General features: G+C 42.1%; 1 protein-coding gene and 1 pseudogene across 1 annotated transcript in view; both read right to left on the reverse strand.

Moving 5' to 3' along the window:
- The window catches only part of LOC118638304 (zinc finger protein 615-like), a 279374-nt gene that overhangs the window by 105649 nt on the left and 156281 nt on the right, over positions 1-17444 (reverse strand). The window lies entirely within an intron of this gene.
- LOC118638375 lies at positions 5675-15770 on the reverse strand (annotated as a pseudogene).

Below are 17444 nucleotides of genomic sequence, written 5' to 3' on the forward strand. Positions count from 1 at the left end.
ATTATGTCGTTTTCTCCCTTTGGTTTGACTCAGTGGTTGAGCCTGACCCTCCCGGTGAGGGCCCATGCCAGGGTTGTGGGCTCCATCACTGTTGTAGCTCACTGTCCTTAGAATCCAACTTGTCTTTGAGCTGCCCTAATTAACAACCTCAGAGACAGCAAGATGAACAATGGGGAATGTTATAGACGGCTTTAGCCCCATAAAAATTAACCAGAGTTTGACCTTCACTGGGAATTTGAAAAGCAACATCCTTCACGCAAAGGGAGGACAGAAACGGCCCCAAGGCCAGAGTGTCCTGCATGCTCTGTAAAGAAACTGATAGGGAGAAACTGAAGCTCCCTTTACCCCATAAAACTGTAGCTGTTAAACATATATGTATTGCACCTGGCTAACCGCTGATATCCGTCTCGAATTTGTTAGTTTTTAGAACTTAGGTAATAGAATGAATAGCAGAATAGATATATCCTGACCCAGTTCACCCAGTTCCCTTTCGCCTCAGCTCCCTCCCACCTCCGTTCCCTCCTGCTTATCGCTAACTGCCTCCACTTCTGTGCACACAGCTTGCTTGCTCTGCTAAACTCTGGAATGACCCCTGCCCTATATAAGCAACCCTCCCCCTGAGCTCGGGGCTGAAGTTCTCCTCTGTGTAGGTTGGCTGCAGTCCCTGCGCATGTAATAAAGCATCCCCAAAAACTGAAAAATTGAGTCTGAGTGTGGTCGATCTCCTGGGTTACAACAATCCCCAGTAGGGGGCGTGCAGGAGGCAGCTGGTTGATGTAATGCTCTCCTATCGATGTTTCTCTCTCTCTAAAAATGAAAAACTATTTTTTAAAAAATAACCTCTCTCACTTCGACTCTTTCAAAGACACGGGAAAAATTTCAGAACTTCGTGCTGCGCACACTGTGAGCGCCAAGTTGCTTTCAGCCGCTGGGGTAGAGAACTGCTATACCGGCAGCATATATTTCCCCCCGAAATGTACACACACGTTTAATAGTGATAAAACCAGTGTTCATTTAAATACATTTCATTGTGAACATGTAATAGGATCTACAGACGGTGTTAAACAGTCCTGTCAATGCCTGTTTTCAAACTGATGTTCTTTTTGGTCCAGGCACTGCAATGGGATAGCAAATGTCAAGAATGACTTTGTTCAGCTCAGCAGGTGTGGCTCAGTGGATTAAGCATCGTCTCATGGACAGGGACTGAGAGGTTCTGGTCACAGCCCATGCCTGGGTTGTGGGCTCCGATACCAGTGGAGGCTGTGCAGGAGGAATCCAACTGATGTTTCTCTTTCACATCAATGCTTCTACCTCTCTTTCCCTTCCTTCAACACTAAGATATCAATGGAAATATATCTATCAAAAAAGAATCATTTTGTTCCATATTTGTGCCCATTCTCTTTCAACAGCTGCACTCCATTTATGACTGTTGGTGGTTTGGTATTGTAACCTTCATCTTTTATGTATCTCCTGAAAAGTGTCCAGTGGGTAAATTCTCTATGTTCAAAGCTAACTGTCCTTTCACCTATTATTTTGAATCATTTAAAAGTGAAATGGAGTCTGACCAGTGTGGCTCAGTGGTTGAGCATCGACACATGACCAAGAGGTCGCCGGTTCGATTCCAGGTCAGGACACTTGCCCAGGTTGTGGGCCCGATCCCCAGTGGAGGATATGCAGGAGGCGGCCAGTCGATGTTCTCTCTCACTGATGTTTCTATAAAGCTAAAAAATAATGATGCTAGAATCCAATGAATGAAATTTGAACAGTGTCTGCAAATGACCTGGCACTCAGTCTGTGCTGAGGGAATGGACTTTCGCTGTGACCATAGTTATGATGCTCTTCAATATGGCCTACAATGAATTACTCTTATACAGATTGTATCCTAATAAGTATACTTGTTTCTAACCACTAACAGGCAACTGGAGTATGATTCTCAGTTCAGGCCCAGTGCACTATGCCCTGTGATGTGGGTTTGGGTTCACAAGAACTAGTTCTAATCCCAATTTTTGTTCTTGTTTTTGTTTTGGTTTGGTTTGGTTTGGTACATGCACCCAGTAGGAACCGAACCCGGGACTCTCTGGTCCGCAGGCCGACGCTCCAACCACTGAGCCAAACTGGCCAGGGCTGTTCTTGTTTTCATCCTCACCTTTAGTTATTTTTCCATTGATATTTCGATAGTGTGTAAGGGAGGGAGGGAGAATCTGAGGGAAGGAGAAGAGAGAGCGAACCATCTATGTGAGAGACACATAAATTGGTACCTTCCTTCATGACCCTGACCAAAGTCAGTGTTCCTTCCTGCAATCCAGGTAACATGCCCTTTAATGGGAATAGAACTGCCACTTTGAGGTTGAGGGCCAACGCTCTAACCATTGAGGCTAAGTGGCCAGGACTCCAACTCAAAATGTTGTGGTACAGACATAGGAGACCAGAAAGCAGGACGTGGGTCCAAATGTGGTCAGGGCTGCAGAAAAAACATGGTGAGCACCATTCTCTCACAAAGCCAGTAGGTATATAGAGAACAGGATGCCATGGGAAGTGGGTCCTGTGCATGGAAAAAAGGGGGGCACTCACTATGAGACCAGGATTTTGTAGGTCTCCAGCATCACTTTCATTAGGTCCCAGATCACATCCCATTGTCCCCTCCTGAGAAGTGAATGTTGGTGCCACAGAAAAGTATCACTTGAAGAGTCAAACTGAGACATGAAATCCATCACAATAGGTGGGATCACAGCCTGACACCAAAACGTGGGTGAAGATGCAGAGATCAAGCCCAAATAACCGAGGTCTCCAGAGGATCAAATTCTGTGCTAGGATCAAGTGGAGGCATGCAAATAGGAGCTAAATCTCAAAGAGGGTTCTCTGGGAGAAATCAGTAGAGCTGACAAATCATGGCTCTCCCACACAAACACAAGGGCAAAGACCAAATCCTATTGATGTTAGAAAATAAAAGGAAAACCGTAACTGCACAGTGGAGAAGCAGCCTCAGCTAGGCCAACCTGGTGCTCACAGTGCAAGTATCCCAGTGAGGGCTTCACAACATGGGTACAGGTCGTCCCTGGCTCTGGGGCCAGACTCCAGGGTTGGAATCCAGCCCCTTAAATCAGACACACTTCTGTTGTGTAAACTTGGAGAACCGACTTCATTTCTCTAACGTGGATGTTCCTACCAATTTATTAGTTTTCACTTTCCAAGTTGTAAGAATTATAAGCGAAATGCTCAAAAGGCTAACCCTGGCAAACTGGCACTGAGGAGCTCTGTGTGTTCATTTTATTGATCCTCAGAAAGCAAAATGAGAACATCACCGCCTGCGAGTCTATGGAGTTTAACGGACATTTCCTGGTGGGGAACCCTCAGGTAGACCTCAGAACCCACAACACTTGTATCCCAGCAGGTGAGTCAGCGGGTTCTGAAAAGACACATTTCTTTCTCAAAAGCAGCCAAAAAGCACAGAACCTTGTCAGTACTTACGGGAGAGGGCTGCCTGCCTAGGGAATGTCTCTTCAGGCAGAAGCATGAACTTCAGAGCCTAGGCAGGCAGTAGGCATGTCTGCCCCTCTGCCAATGGGCACCTTAGCTCGTGAGCTTCTCTAGCAGCTCAGGGATGGAGACATATCTTACCCACTTCTGTCCTATTTCTCCTTGCTCTGAGCTTTGGGACTCTACCCCACTGCTCATCCTGAGGGTCCAGACCCAACCCAAGAACTTCCATGACAGGTGACTTTAAAAATGGGACATTACTGGCCTGGCTGGTTTGGCTCAGCAGTTGGAGCATCGGCCTGCGGACCAGAGAGTCCCGGGTTCAGTTCCCACTAGGGGCATGTACCAAAAAAAAATAAATAAATAAATAAATAAATAAATAAATAAATAAAAATAAAAATGGGATATTACTAAAACAAGGGCTTCTCGTTTCATCAAAAGTCTGTATGTCACAGTGATGGAGAATGTTAATAATGCGAGTTACAATTAAGTTTCCATTAAATCATGTATAGCATAAAAATTGAAAACTATTAGAATTTATTAGTCCAATATAAAGAACATTTATTCCACAAAAGTCACAGAAGAGAAATTCAAAGCACCTTTCCTGTTTCACGCTCATCTCACAGAAAACTGACATCATTCATAACATTTGGCAGAACGTGGTCTGACATTTCATCAAAATACAGTGATAGGGAATACACAACTCAACAACTGCTAATCATAAAGGTTACTGAATGAACTGCCAGATAAAGGGATACAGCGTGCGAGGTCCAGGAGGGTTCCATGCACAGGAGCTTCTGGCCCCAAGAAATCAGGGTGCAGTGCATTCTTCATACCTGGATGTGTTCACACACCTGCAAGCTCATCGAACCCCTCCTATTGGAATGCTTACGGAGGCTTCCCGAAGCAGGCTTGACTGATCATTAACTATTTCCAGACCCTTGTCCTCTCTGGATGTGTGAAGTTCAAAATTACAACCGTGGTCCCCTCAATACAACAATAAATGCTTTCAGTGCTGTCATCACTAGGAAGTTCCCAGGCATAGAAACCAGTATGTATGCATTTTCACTCCTCCCAAGATCAACTAGGCAATATCAAAAGGGTACATGCTGAATGACTCCATTTTTCTAATATTGTATAAATGACAACAAATATAGATAAAAGAACTGTGATTCCCAAGATGAAGGTCAGGAAAAGGCTGTGACTTATGAAGGGCTAGGAGGAGGAAGGTTTGTTACAAGGAAAATCCTGCATTTTTATAGTGGTTTTGGTTACTGGAACCTACATATGTGATATACTTTCTCAACACTATATTGAAAAACCAAACAAGACGGGTGCTTGTTAAAATAGGAGACACGTAGATCCTGTAGTGAACTGCATTTTAACAATTTCTCTTTCCTCTATTTGATAATATACTGTGATCTTGTAAATGTTTACCTTTGGGAGTAACCTGAATGACATTAAGAAAACTGTGGAAAATTTCAGTTTGTGTAATTTGAAACTTATTACAAAGATGAAAATTAATAAAAACATCATTTTTTACTAATTGTATATACTACTGGATACTCTGTATTACCTTGGTTAAACACATCCAAATATGTTCTTATTCTTATGCTATAAATAAATTCCATTTCATTTTTAAGAACTTCAAGTATTTTGAAATAATACAATCTTGGAACTAAAGAAATGCAAAAATTACTACATCATAAAATAGGTACTGTGCAAGATTGTGTTGAAATATTGAAATGTAATCCATAAAGGGAGTACCTGCCAGTATTTAAAAATTATAAAATCAGTGACAAGTAGAAATAGGGTGAAGGTATCCTGTCCGCAATGACTTGTGAGGTGCTTCATCTATCCCGACGTGACAGAACGCTGTTTTACTCCAAGCTTCTTTCTTTCCTTCTTAGAGTTATCTGAGGATTTGCCAAGGGTGCATAACTGACCCCAGGAACGTTTGGCTTAGAGGTAAATCTTTGGCCTGTGGACCAAAAAGTCTCAGGTCGTATTCCAGTCACGAGCAGTTAGGAAGGTGGCGGTTCAGTCCCTGGACCTGGTGGGTGTCGCGCATAACCAGCAAATCAATGTGTCTGTCTCACATTAATGTTTCTCTCTAATTCCCTCCCACTGTGTATGAACAAAATGCAAAAATATCCTCAAGGATTAAAATTTTGAAAAAAAAAAAAAGACCATAAAATTGAATACATTCACGAGTTATTTCTGAAGGATTTTCTGACAAATAATGAGGCAACATAAATATCTGAAACTCCATATTTTCTGTCAGTGAAAAGTATCTATAGTGGGAAGTGACACCTACTATTAAGGAAATTCTTTACTACAATCGCAACTAATCCTTCATTCCTTATCCCTCATGATTATATGATAGGCTCTACTTAAACCGAAGGGTTCCCAAGTCTGACGCATTTATAAGTTTACCTTAATAAAAAATTTTCAGGCATACAGTGTCTGCAAATATCATCATCATGGCTGACTGTATATGAGTTGCTCTAGAAATGTTTTCATTGATATAAACTACAAGGTAGACGGTCAGTAAACACAGTACTACATGCTTTGCGAAAAGTTATTCCTAATTGTACACTATTTTCTTGAGGTCCCACTATGTGCTAAGGGTTTCCCCAAAAGCTTTCCCACAACAGTTGCACCCATAAGGCCCTGTTCCTGTAGGTTTTCTCTGATAAACACTGAGTCCTGACCTTACAGCGAAGGCATTCCCACATTCTTCCCATTCACAGGGTTTCTCTCTCCTCTGTGAATTCTCCCATGGGTAATGAGAATTTTCCACATTAAGCATATGCAAAGGAAGTCTTTCCTGAGTAAAATATCTGTGGTGTGGGCATGCTTTCTTCCTAAAGTCTTCATCCTATTCACAGTGTTTGTTCAAATTTTCTGCACTACGACCTCGCCGATGCATTGCTCATGGCGAAGCCCTTTCCACATGCACTGCAAATACATAGTTTCTCTTCATATTCGCAGATGTGCAATAAGCATGCTTTTCTCCCAATTAAGCTTCAGCCACTTTTCTTGCATATAGAAATTTATCTCCTGCATGAATTCTCCACATGTACTCTGAGATGAAACTTCATGGTAAGGTCTTCCCCACATTCAATGCACATATATGGTTTCTCTCAAGTATGAGTTTGCTGATGTAAAGTGAGATCCATCTTCATGGAAAAGCCTTTCCCACATACACTACATACATAGGGCTTCTCACCTGTGTGTTTTCGCTGATGTGCGATCAGATAACACTTTGCTTTGAAATCTTTCCCACATTCACTACATGTATAACATTTCTCTGCTGTATGAGTCCGCTGATGTAAAACCAGCTTGCTCTTCACTGGGAAGGCTTTTCCACATTCACTGCACACAAACGGTTTCTCCCCTGTGTGAGATCGCTGATGGACAATCAGCGATCTCTTCGAGGTCAAACCTTTTCCACATTCGCTACAGATATAAGGTTTCTCTCCGGTATGACTCCGTTGATGTACAATCAGCTTCCTCTTCCCTGGGAAGGCTTTTCCACATTCACTGCATACAAAGGGTTTCTCTCCTGTGTGAGATCGCTGATGTATAATCAGAGGGTACTTCCTGGTGAAACCTTTCCCACATTCACTACAGATATGAGGTTTCTGTCCTGTGTGAGTCCACTGATGTACAACCAACTTCCTTTTCTCTGCAAAGGCTTTTCCACACTCACTGCAGACAAAGGGTTTCTCTCCTGTGTGAGATCGCTGATGAACAATCAGGGAGCTCTTCCTGGTCAAAACTTTCCCGCATTCGTTACAGGTATATGGATTTTCTCCTGTATGACTCCGTTGATGTACAATCAGCTTCTTCTTCCTTGAAAAGGCTTTTCCACATTCACTGCACACAAAGGGTTTCTCTCCTGTGTGAGATCGTTTATGTATAATCAGGGAGTCCTTGCTGGTGAAACCTTTCCCACATTCACTACAGATATAAGGCTTCTCTCCTGTATGAGTTCGCTGATGTACAATCAAATAATTCTTTGTAGTGTACCTTTTTCCACATTCACTGCAGATATAAGGTTTCTCTGCTGTGTGAGATCGCTGATGTACAATCAAATAATTCTTTGTAGTGTAACCTTTCCCACATTCACTACAGATATAAGGTTTCTCTGCTGTGTGAGATCGTTGATGTATAATCAAATAATTCTTTGTAGTGTAACCTTTCCCACATTCACTGCAGATATAAGGTTTCTCTCCTTTGTGAGATCGCTGATGTACAATCAGATATTTCTTAATGATGAAACCTTTCCCACATTCATTACAGGTATAAGGTTTCTCTCCTGTGTGAGATCGCTGATGCACAATCAAACAACTCTTCGTGGTGTAACCTTTCCCACATTCACTGCACACATAAGGTTTCTCTCCTGTATGAGTCTGTTGATGTACAACGAGCTCCATTTTCACTGGGAATCCTTTTCCACATTCACTGCACACAAAGGGTTTCTCTCCTGTGTGAGATCGCTGATGTACAATCAGATATTTCTTAATCACGAAACCTTTCCCACATTCACCACAGATATAAGGTTTCTCTGCTGTGTGAGATCGCTGATGTACAATCAAACAATTCCTTGTGGTGTAACCTTTCCCACATTCACTACAGATATAAGGTTTCTCTCCTGTATGAGTCCGTTGATGTAAAACCAGCTGTGCCTTCACTGGGAAGCCTTTTCCACATTCACTGCATACATAGGGTTTCTCTCCTGTATGAGATCGCTGATGTACAATCAGTTGGCTCTTTGTGACGTGACCTTTTCCACATTCACTACAAATATAAGGTTTCTCTCCTGTGTGATATCGCTGATGTACAATCAGACAACTCTTCGTGGGGTAACCTTTCCCACATTCACTACAGATATAAGGTTTCTCTCCGGTATGAAATCGGTGATGTCCAATCAGTGATCTCTTCCTGGCAAAGTGTTTCCCACATTCGTTACAGATATAAGGTTTCTCTCCTGTATGAAATAGCTCATGTTCAATCAGAGATCTCTTTACAGTGAAGCATTTCCCACATTCAGTACACCTATATGGTTTCTCTGAAGAATGAGTTTGTTCATGTGAAATAAGGTCAACTTCCATTGTGAACTCTTTACCACATACACTACATACATAGGGCTCCACTCCTGTATTGTTTTGCTGATGTCTGGTGATACAACCACTGTTTCTATAACATTTACCACATTCGTTATAAATATAAGGTTTCCCTCCTGAATAAGTCCATTGATGTCTATCAAGCTGCAGCTTCACTGGGAATTGTTTTCCACATTCACTGCATGCACAGGGTTTCTCTCCTGTGTGACATTGGTGGTGACAAGTGCACTGAGATATTTTCACTAACATTTCTTCACACTCAGCACCAGTGTTAGGTTTCTCTGCCATGTGAGTTTTCTGATGTATATTCAAGTCTAATTTCTTCAGGAAGGTCTTGTCACATTCAGAGCACTCACACTGTCTTAGTCCTGCATGAATTCTAAGATGTTCAGAGAGGCAATATTTCGTGGAGAAGCCCTCCCCACACAGACTGCATCCATAAGGATTCTCCTCACTATGAACTTTATTATGCTGTGTGAGAAGAGACATCTCGAAGAAGGCCTTCCCACATTCAGTGCATACGTGGGCTTTCTCCATATTGTAAGTCCTCTGTTGCTGAATGACCTGGGGCTTATTATTATTCACATTTTCCATACTGAAAGAGAATGTAATTTCAGGGTAACGTTGTTGGTTGCCGTGCAGAATGCATGGCCCATGTCCATTCAACTCACCAGAGTTAGTTAAGGTACAGCTTCTGTTTTGGTTTTCAAAACCTAATTTTGATTTTAAAAGTTTTTCATGTATCTCACAATTATAATTTTGCATTAGTGGGAAACGACCTTCAATCTGATGCACAATATTGGCAAACGCGTTATGTTCACAGCATCGTTCCACACTTTTCTGAATGTTTTCAGTTTGCAGGTGACACTGGAGAGGATCATCATCTTGACTGAATTCTATGAAAGAAGAAAACAGTCATTCACTCTGCACTCTCTCCTAATCTTAGTTTGATATAGAACAGTTTTTACAAAATGTCTTCGTGTGAGATAACTGTTTAGTGACAATCTATGTTGGAAAAAACTTGTATCATTCATTTCTGTCCGGAGTTCATTTCATTAGACTGAACTTTTTAGAATCTTGCAATACCTTAAGTGATATGAGTATCAATTCTTATACATTAAAAAATAGTAATAATAATAATAATTTATGCCCGGCTGTAATGGCTCAGGTATTGAGCATTGACTCATACAACAAGAGGTCACCAATCTCATTCCTGGTCAGAGCACATGGCCAGGTTGTGGGGCTGATTCCCAGCGGAGGGCATGCAGGAGGCAGCCAATCGATTTCTCTCATGGATGTTTCTATGTCTCTCTCCCTCTCCCTTCCTCTGTCTAATATCAATAAAGAATAAAATATTTACTAATGAAGGTGAGTTTATGCTAATTGGTGGTAGCACAGGGTCTCTATACAACCTCAGGACAGAGTTAGTCACCAGACAGACTAATTGATTAGGTCACCTTTCAGCTCAACACACTGACTCATGGAAAAGCAGGAACTTTCCAGAGATTAAAGCTCTATAAAAATTCTTAACGAGATCTAAACTACTTTTATTTTTTTTGGCTTTTTTTCTTTATTATAGAGCAGGAGGGAGGAAGAGACAGAGAGAAACATCGACATGAGAGAGATACATTGAGTAGTTGCCACCCACACGACCCAACTGGGGCCAGGGACAAACTGCAACCGAGGTATGTGCCCTTAGCGGCATCGAAACCTGGGGCTCTCTGGTCCATGGGCCGATGCTCTAACCGCTGAAAGAAACCCACAAGGGCTGTGTTTGGTTTTAATCCTCACCCGAAGATATTTTTACATTTATCTTGAGACGTAGTAGAAGATAGAGAGAGAAATATGCATGTGAGAGAGACACATCGACTGGTTGCCACGCACACGACCACGACCAGAGTCGAGGACAAACCACAACAAGGCACAGGCCTTTGGTTTGAAGCGAACCTGGGTTTTTTGGGTCTGAGGGCTGACACTCTAAACACTGAGCAAAACTGGCCAGAGCCAGTTCTGTGTTTTTCTAACCAAAGCATTTGCCTGGGGGATGGTAGATCACTTTGTATCTAATGCCTGGTGACCCTGAGTAGAAAACCCCAGAGCCAGGACATCCAGTGGATACTGTCATCCCAGGGTATACCACCACCACCCAAACACCTCCACAAGTGATACAAGCAAGGAATGGACTCAGCAGTAACTAGATCTTTGCGGAAGTAAGTCTTGCTCATTGCGACCGACCCTGCACAGCTAATCCTCCAAGATAGTCCGAGAGTGGTGCATCGTGGGCAAAGCCAGCACTTGCAGCTGATCAGCCTAAGTAAAACCCTGCCGCTGACATGCCAACAGCAATCAACACTCAGTTACAACAGAAGGGTGTAAAGTCCACACATATGGGGTGCACTAGGAGGGCACAGCTAGACCCTAAGGACAATAGGCCACCCTAAGAAGCCCAGGAGACAGAGCAACTTTACCTAATACATAGAAGAAAACTCAGGGAGGCAGCCAAAATGAGGAGACAAAGAAACATGTCCCAAATGAAAGAAGAGAACAAAACTCCAGGAAAAGACCTAAATGAAACAAAGATAAGTAATCTAACAGTCGCAGATTTCAAAGCAATGTTTATAAAGATGAACAATGAACTTAGTGAGGACCTCAAGAGCATAAAAAAGAATGAGTCAGAAATGAACGATGCATAGTCAGAAACGAAGGAGGCACTAACTGAAATAAAGAATAATTTACAGAGATTCAATATTAGAGTTGGAAAAGGCAAGAAGCAAACCATCAATTTGGAATATAAGGAAGCAAAATAAACCCATTCAGAACATGGAAAAAAAAAAAAAGAATCCACAAAAATTAGGATAGTGTAAGGAGCTTCTGGGACCACTTCAACATACCAGCATTCACATCATAGGCATGTCAGAAGGAGAAGAGACAGAGTAAGAAATTGAAAATCTATTTGAAACAATAAGAACAGAAAACTTCCCTAAGTTGGTGAAGGAAACAGCCATACAAGTCCAGGAAGCACGTTGTTCTAAATATAAACCCCAAGAGGCCCACACCAAGACACATCATAATCAAAGTGCAAAAGGTTCAAGACAAAACAATCTTAAAAGTCGCAAGAGTTACCTAACAGCAGTTAGTTACCTACATGAGAGTTCCCATAGGACTGCCAGCAAATTTCTCAAAAGAAAATTTGCAGACCCAAAGGGAGTGGTAAGGAGAGCTTAATTAGGTCCCTTTCTCAGATTCACAAGACTGGAAGAAGACATGAGTCACAGGTGTGGCCTTATCTGGAGCAGGAGACCTCGGCCAAGCTCCCTGGTTGTGGGCAGATTTTGGTTCCTGAGGTTGTAGGACTAAGGTCCTGTTTCCTCTTGGATGACCCGTCCACAATGTGACAGTTTGCTTAAAGGGTAAAAGGAAACCACCTCAATTATTTCTGCTTCTTGTCTCTTCACTGTAGAAGCCTTAAAAAATTTTTCTTTTCCTTTATTGATGTTAGGGAGATAGGAAAACAGGGAGAGAGAAACACTGATCAGAGAGAAAATCGACTGGATGCCTCCTGCAAGATCCCCACTGTGTACTTAGCCCACAACCTGGGCATGTTCCCTGACAGTGAGTGGAACTGACCACCTCTTGGTGCATAGGTAAATGTTCAACCATTGAGCCACACCGGCCCGGCTTAACTTGAGATACTTTTAAGAGACTGACTAAATTAGGTTAGACAATTTGGCCCATATCATGTCACTCCTGGATTCTTTCCTAGATTATTTTTCATAATTTCAATCTGCATGTTTTACTGTTAGAAATTGTAACCCTGATTATAACAGTAACTTGTCCTCCTTGAACTTCTACATTATAGGCAAAATGGGCCTTTAAAAAAATTAGCTAAATAATGCCATTTTTCTACTCACAGGTGTTTCCTGGTTCTCAATTCATTTGGAATGAGAGCAAGGTCTAAAATGGCCTCAAGAGGGGATGTGTGGCCTGAATCTCAGAACCACAGCTGCCACCCCATTGTCCTCACCCCCACCCCACCCCCGGTCCTTCTTCCATCTGCTCACTTGACTCATCCAGACAAGCTTACTAGAACTTCTTCACACACATTACACATTCAGCTCTTTCTACTTCCTGCAGACTCACATTTAAAAAACTCCAGGGGGATGACTCACATCCGTCATCTATGTCCTCAAAGGCACCTTATCAGACAACCATTTCCACTCGTCAAAGCCCTGTTCGGGACAAGCACCCGGTCTTTCACTGCTTGATTATTTTCCTTACAGCCGTTTCTACCTTACGATATAAGGTTATGGTTGGTTATATACTACAACTCCTAAGAAGGAAAATAATGGGATGAGTAGGAACAAGGTTGATTCACCTTTTTGCACGGTTGTTACCTTCAAATATTAGCTATATTAAAGCAAGTTTAAAGGCATAGGGTTCACCTCAATAGCAGGAGGCAATCACAGGTGTGGACACATTACAATGTGTGCAGGAGGAGGGTGGAGACTATGTTAGTAAGGTGATAACATACCATGGCAATGACTAAAAGAGAAGCTGCAATTTCATTACACAGGACACTGGATTACCTGAGACCAAGTGTAATCAGAATATGATGAGAAAGTAATTGATTTCATTTTTATATTTGGGCAAAGAATCATCAGGAAACGTGATCAAGAAAACAATTCCAAATTCCATTTAGAGCATAAAAAAAAAACACCAACTATCACACTGAGGAATATACTAAAAAAAGGGAAGGGTAACCCTGGCCAATTTGGCTAACTGGATAGTGTCGACCTGCAGACCAGAGTCTGGGGTTTGATTCCAGCCATGGGCACGTACCTCGGTTGTGGTTTGTCCCCAGCCCTGCTGGGGGTCATGCAGGTGGCAGCCAGTGGATGTGTCTCTCTCTCTCGTTGATTTCTTTCTCTCTCTCTCTCTCCCTCCCTCCCTCCCTTCCTTCCTCCCACTCTGTCTGAAGAAAAATGTAAACACACTTGTCTGGTGAGGAGTAAAAAAAAAACATAAGAAGAAAAGGAAGAGTATTAAGACATATAATATGAATAAAAAGGATTAACTATACAAAAGAGAGATTCAATATAATCGCTATCAAACTCCAAAGATTTTTACAGAAATTCACAAGCTGATTCTAAAATTCAAATAAAAATAAAACATTACAGATGGCAAAATAATCTTCTGAAGAAAGGTCAGAGTTGGAGGCCTCAGTCTTTGCAATTTCACAACTTACTACAAAGCTATAGGAATCAAGACCACGATGAGAATATGTACATGTAAAATATTCCAAAAACAATTGTGCGAATGATTGATCAACACTATGAATATATTGAAAACCAATTAAATATATAATTTTAACATGTAAATTGTACAGTATGTAAAATATATGTAAGTAAAAGCATCAAGAACATAAAAAAACAAATTCTTTAGGATAAAAAAATGCAGCCATAACATCTAAGAGTGAAACAAAATCTAAATTAGGAAAACTGGGGAGGAAGTCATTGGAAGCAGACATAACCTATGACTTAGTTTGGCCTGCATCTCATGTAACACGGTAAGATCTTTCCTGTTCATCAAATGACCCAGTAGAAACATTTCAGAAGGAAGCTCAGCATGTCGGGAATATCCCAGCTGATGCCAGAATAGACAGTATTTTAAATATCTCGGCAAGAAGAGAAAGTAAATTTTCAAAAGGATTAAAACCATGAGTCCTGCTCTCACACAGAAAAGGAGAAGCCAGAGTCCCGCTGCCATACTGAGGAGTAAAATACTTGGAAAGAAAGCCTACCTTAGACAATCTACATGAAGAAGTATTTGGGGGTCCATTTCACAGATCAGGAAGAGGTTAACACATGGAAATGGAGGAACATTTAATAGCGATGAGAACTGAGTAGGAAGAACCTTGCAGGATGGGGGTTCAAAATGAATAAATGCACCATGAAAACAAGGTTATCATGAGCAAACAGTATCCAAGGTGGGATTGGAGGTTATGGAGAAAAATCGCAGTTTCCTAAGAAACCAGAAAAATCCAGCAGTAAAACAAAAGGTGATGAATTCAAACGTGTGTCTCCAGAAAGCCATGGAAAATGTAATTTACAGCAAGAGAGGTGGTAATACAGGAAGACACACTGTGACTGTGGACAAAGGTGGGGTTGATCTAAAAACCCTAAAAGGAAGAAAACAACGTAAACAAAAACAAGATGAAGATAAAATAAGGTCAGAGCTCAGAAGACAAAAAATGTATGTTTTCCTTTAAACGTCTACAAAGAAACAGGGTTCTGCCCTGGCCAGCTGGATCAGCGGTTAGAGCTTCAGTCTGCGGTCCAGAGGGACCCAGGTTCGGTTCCCACTAAGGTCACGTACCTCGCTTACAGTTTGTCCCAGACTCCCCTGGTTGAGTCGAGCGGGTGGCAGCCACTTGATGTATCCCTTTCACGTTGATGTTTCTCTCTCTCTCCCTCCCACTCTATATGAACAAAATATGAAAAAATGTCCTTGGGTAAAGATTAAAAAAAAAAAGAAAGAAAGAAACAGGGTTCTCATCCATAGAAGGAGGGTCGAGTTTCCTCCTTCACTGCCACGGCTCTGACGCCTGCTCTGACTAGAATGTGCCTTCCCGGCCGCCCAGCTTGTTGAGTCTCCTTCACTCACCTGTACAGACTAGATGGAGCTCATCCTGTGCTGTCCATGGTTCTTCCCCTCGTTCCAACTTGGAGAGCATGTCTGGTATACTGACCTGATACCCTGCTCGAGAAAAATGACAGAAGACTTAGACATATTGAATGGGGCTGGGGTGTGCCAAGGAGGGAGAATGAACAGGTTTCACATCTCTAACACAAGGACTGTTCCCTCTGGAGCGGGGACACTATACCCTCCTGCCTGGGGCAAGAAAATGATATGAGATTCCACACTTTGAGGGGACGGCAGTTATTCTGAAGAATTAAACGGACGAGAAAAGAACAGACACTAACAATATGGTACTTGGTGACACGGAGAGCTGTCCTCACCCAATGACTCCAGGTGGCTTAAGTTCTCCAACATCACATCCCTGTACAAGTTCTTCTGATCAGGGTCCAGGAGCTGCCACTCCTCCCAGGTGAACTCCACGGCCACCTCATTTAATGACAGGGATTCCTGTAACAACACCATGCTGTTTATTGCAGGATGTCCTTCACATGATGTGGAAGAAATGTTTGTTTTTCTGCTCATTCTCACTTTCTTTTTACCCTCACCCGAGGACATTTTTGCTTTTATCTTCAGATAGAGCAGGAGGGAGACAGGAAGAAAAAGAGAGAGAGAAACTTTGATGTGAGGGAGACACATCAACTGGTTGCCACCCACACAATCCCGACTGGACCTGGGGACAAACTGCAACCAAGGTACATGCCTTTTTTTTTTTAAATCCTCACCCGAGGACATTCTTCCATTTTTTGTTCAGATAGAGTAGGAGGGAGGGAGGGGAAGATAGAGAGAGAAAGAGAGAAAGAGAGAGAGAGAGAGATCGACATGAAAGTGACATCCTCACGACCAACCAGGGCCGGGGATAAACTGCAACAGAAGTACGTGCCCTTAGCGGAAACTGAACCTGGGCCTCTCCGGACCACAGGCCGATGCTCTAACCGCTGAGCCAAACCAGCCAGGGCCAAGGTACATGCCTTTAGTAGGAATTGAACCCAGGTCTCCCTGGTCCACGGGCCAATGCTCTAACCACTGAGCAAACCGGTCAGGGCTCATTTTCACTCTATACTCTGCATCTATATAGATCTATATAGCGAGTTAGGTTTAATATTAATATACAGTTGAATAGTCACATGCCTACTAAAATGCTATTTGTAATTGTACAGTCATCCATGCATTCATTCAATTAGATGTCAGTATAAAGTGAAGAAATTAAATGTTCATGATAACCTCAAAACACCTCCAATATAATCAAATTCTTATATTTGAGAGACAGAAAACATAAATTTTCAATACAAACAAAGGTCGTTTTCTATAGGCATTACAAACACATTAATAAGAGAAGGAAAGAATAAAACAAACCAAGCCCAGACCCATGTAGCACAGTGGTTAGAGCGTCAGCCTAAGAACCGAGGGCCTGTGGGTTCGATTTCCAGACAAGGGCAAGTACCTGAGTTGCAGTGAAGATCACAGCCCCGTCAAGGTGTTTGTGGGAAACAAGCAATGGTTGTGTGTCTCTCACATCAATGTGTCTCCCTCTGTCTCTCAATATACATCTATCCTTCCACTCCACTCTCTCAAATATTCAATAGTAAAAATACTGCCTAGAAAGATTAAAAATAAAAACCAAGTCACCTGAGCCTGCGGCATTTTCTTCTGCTCTCTGACAGGAGCTGGCAGCGGGAAAGCTCTAGCTCGCTGAGTTTCTGGTCAGCTCTAGGTTTCTGTTTAGAAATCTGTCTTCAGTTAATTAGTCCTGGAAACGCCGATAATCCTCCTGGAACTTTTCCTTGCTTCACACGATGCAACTGCTTGCGGTGTCCATGTAAGAAATGTCCAATCCTGTGGAGAATTTTTATCTGTTCATTTCAGCCACGCTGACAATTGCCAGGAAGCAAAATGACAATGGATTGCATAATGCTTTGGAAAGTGGCAGTTTTACAGCCTTTTTTCTACATTAGAATGAAATGAGAAGACATAGGGGATTACATGAAATCAATTGGTGATAGATTGGAAGTGGGGGTGATAGACTGGAAGCAAACTAGGGAAATCATTAGTATTTGATAAACACACACACACACACACTTATTTTTCTTTTTTTTAATCCTCACCCGAGGATATTTTTCCATTTTTTGTACAGATAGA

The sequence above is a fragment of the Molossus molossus genome, unplaced genomic scaffold (genome assembly GCF_014108415.1).
Source record: "Molossus molossus isolate mMolMol1 unplaced genomic scaffold, mMolMol1.p scaffold_m16_p_21, whole genome shotgun sequence".
In the NCBI taxonomy this organism is placed as follows: Eukaryota; Metazoa; Chordata; class Mammalia; order Chiroptera; family Molossidae; genus Molossus; species Molossus molossus.